The sequence below is a fragment of the Penaeus japonicus genome, unplaced genomic scaffold (assembly GCF_977035675.1).
Source record: "Penaeus japonicus unplaced genomic scaffold, GWHDUDI00000001_assembly GWHDUDI00000002, whole genome shotgun sequence".
NCBI classification, from domain to species: Eukaryota; Metazoa; Arthropoda; class Malacostraca; order Decapoda; family Penaeidae; genus Penaeus; species Penaeus japonicus.
Window position 1 is genome coordinate 29,045,804 of NW_028234404.1, and position 2,500 is coordinate 29,048,303.

Consider the following 2,500-nt stretch of genomic DNA (forward strand, 5'->3'; position numbering starts at 1 on the left):
AACAGGTCGTGTCCATTTGAGATGTAGCCTGTCCTGCTGTTATTAGTAATAGTTTCTGTTGGCCATCATTGTCGTTATTCCCACTGAATAACCATGACGGATCCATTTTAGATACAGCTGTTATTAATAGTTTCTCTGTGCTATCATTGTTATTGTTTCCACTTAACAGTATCGACGAAGATACACTTACGCTCTTCTAGATGCATCGGTTACTACATTTTATATAATGTACTCTTTTATAAGTTTTCCATTATCTTACACGTACGCTTAAAGATACGAGAGAAAGGTGTTGAGGACGGACTAACAGAGGAAAGTGTATACAGAGTGTGAAGGGTGGAATTGTGTGTAAACAAGGACAAAACAAAGACAAAGGGGACAAAGTAAATGGTGGGCTAGGACAGGGAGAGTTGAGGGGAAAGGGAGCCGAGGATTAAGGTGCGCCCCATTGAGGATCGATGAGAGGGGGGGGGGGCTGCCAGGGACGAAGGAAGGCATGGAAGGGGCACCTTCACCCTGGCAGGGCGTTTTAATTAAGGACAGTGGCGAGGCGGAGAGGGAAGGAGAGAGGAAGAGAGGGAGGGAAGAGGGAGGAAGGAGTAAAGATAGAAAGATAGATAGATAGAAGAAGCAGAAGATAGGCCAGATTTGCGGAGCAGATGCTTCGCCTGGCTTATATGCACTGTGACGAGCCCGCCTGTGTCAGTGAGTGTTGACTCGTGAGAGTGTGCCAACAAGGGTTGACTCGATCTGAGCTTGATCCTTACCCACCGCGGTACCCAGCCACATCAGTGACCGCCAGAGGATAGTGGAAACTCACCAGCTTGGATGGGGCTCGATCTGCCGACCACGCTAACCACTGCGCTATCCTAGCGGCTAAGAAGAAGGAAAAGGAAAAAAAAGAGGAAAGGTATTAAATTATATTTGCATGATTCTGAAGAGGAAGGGCGAATGAGGAACATTGACAACAAGAAAAGGATACGGCAAGGGAATAGCACATAGAGAAAAGGCCATGTTTTATAATATAGATGGACACCATTTCGCATCGATGATTCGTAGCAGGTAATAGAGGGCGAAGAAGAGCGAGAGGTGTAATCGCCTTGTCGTTCTTGTCTCCTCACGTCGACCCAGGGCAAGGAAGAACTGACCTTTACCTCAAACTTTCAAAGTGTTCTCATGCTAGAGTCTGTGATACTATTGGCGTCTCCCATGTACAAATTATCACTTGCTTGTACTCTAAATAACCCAGAATATATTCGATAACTGTCTGAGAGAGAGAGAGAAAGAGAGAGAGAGAGAGAGAGAGAGAGAGAGAGAGAGAGAGAGAGAGAGAGAGAGAGAGAGAGAAAGAGAAAGAAAGAAAGAACAACGCCATTGCTTGAGAGCGAGGACGGGATGAGATATTTTGAGCTGCAGAAGTGGTAAGATAAGTGCTTGTACGCTGCGCACGTCCAAACACACACACACACACACACACACACACACACACACACACACACACACACACACACAGTTGGGCAGATCTCCTAGACGAATGATGTATCTAACTTTCCTACATCTGAAAATGACCGACTGGTTAGCTGGCAAGCTAAAAGACAGACCAATGCTTTGCTGACTCACATATTACAGGCTAGTTCAAGGTCCTTCTAACGTTTCTAGCTTTCTTGGGCTAGGGGCAGACATGGGGTGAACATAGCAGGGAAATAATCGGCGTTGCCTAATCTCCCCGCCCGATTTTTTGCTTCAAGAAAGATCTGAAACATCTCGTGGGCCCTGAAACGTTTGGTGGTCATTAGCGGGGGGCTGAAACGTTTTGCGGTCTTTAAGGGGAGGGGGGGATAAGGATAAGGATAAGCCAGATTTGTGGAGCAGATGCTACGCCGGGCTTGTATGCAGTGACGCGAGCCCGCCTGTGCCAGCGTGTGCTGACTCGTGAGAGAATGTGCCAACGAGTGTTGACTCGATCTGAGCTTGGTCCTTACCCAACGCAGTGCCCAGCTACGTCAGTAACCGCCAGGTGACAGTACAAGCTCACGAGCTTGGACGGGAAGGGAGGGGGGCTGAAACGTTTAGCGGTCTTTATAGTAAGGGGAGGGGGGCTGAAACGTTTAGCGGTCTTTATAGTAAGGGGAGGGGGGGGCTGAAACGTTTAGCGGTCTTTAAGGGGAGGGAGGCTGAAACGTTTAGCGGTCTTTAAGGGAAGGGGGGCTGAAACGTGTAGCGGTCTTTAAGGGGAGGAGGGATGAAACGTGTAGCGGTCTTTAAGGGGAGGGGGGCTGAAACGTGTAGCGGTCTTTAAGGGGAGGAGGGATGAAACGTGTAGCGGTCTTTAAGGGGAGGGGGGCTGAAACGTTTAGCGGTCTTTAAGGGGAGGGGGGCTGAAACGTGTAGCGGTCTTTAAGGGGAGGAGGGATGAAACGTGTAGCGGTCTTTAAGGGGAGGAGGGATGAAACGTGTAGCGGTCTTTAAGGGGAGGAGGGATGAAACGTGTAGCGGTCTTTAA

General features: G+C 48.7%; 1 protein-coding gene across 10 annotated transcripts in view; it reads left to right on the forward strand.

The window, feature by feature from the left end:
- LOC122265285 (cytochrome b5 reductase 4) overlaps positions 1-2,500 on the forward strand; it is a 50,187-nt gene that overhangs the window by 25,661 nt on the left and 22,026 nt on the right. The window contains exon 1 of one of the 10 annotated variants that reach the window (XM_086549352.1): positions 702-907. The exons of the other annotated variants lie outside the window; for them this stretch is intronic. The gene's annotated coding sequence lies outside the window, so the exon portion shown is untranslated. Of the gene's footprint in view, positions 1-701; positions 908-2,500 lie in introns of those variants that run through there. 10 annotated transcript variants of the gene reach the window in all.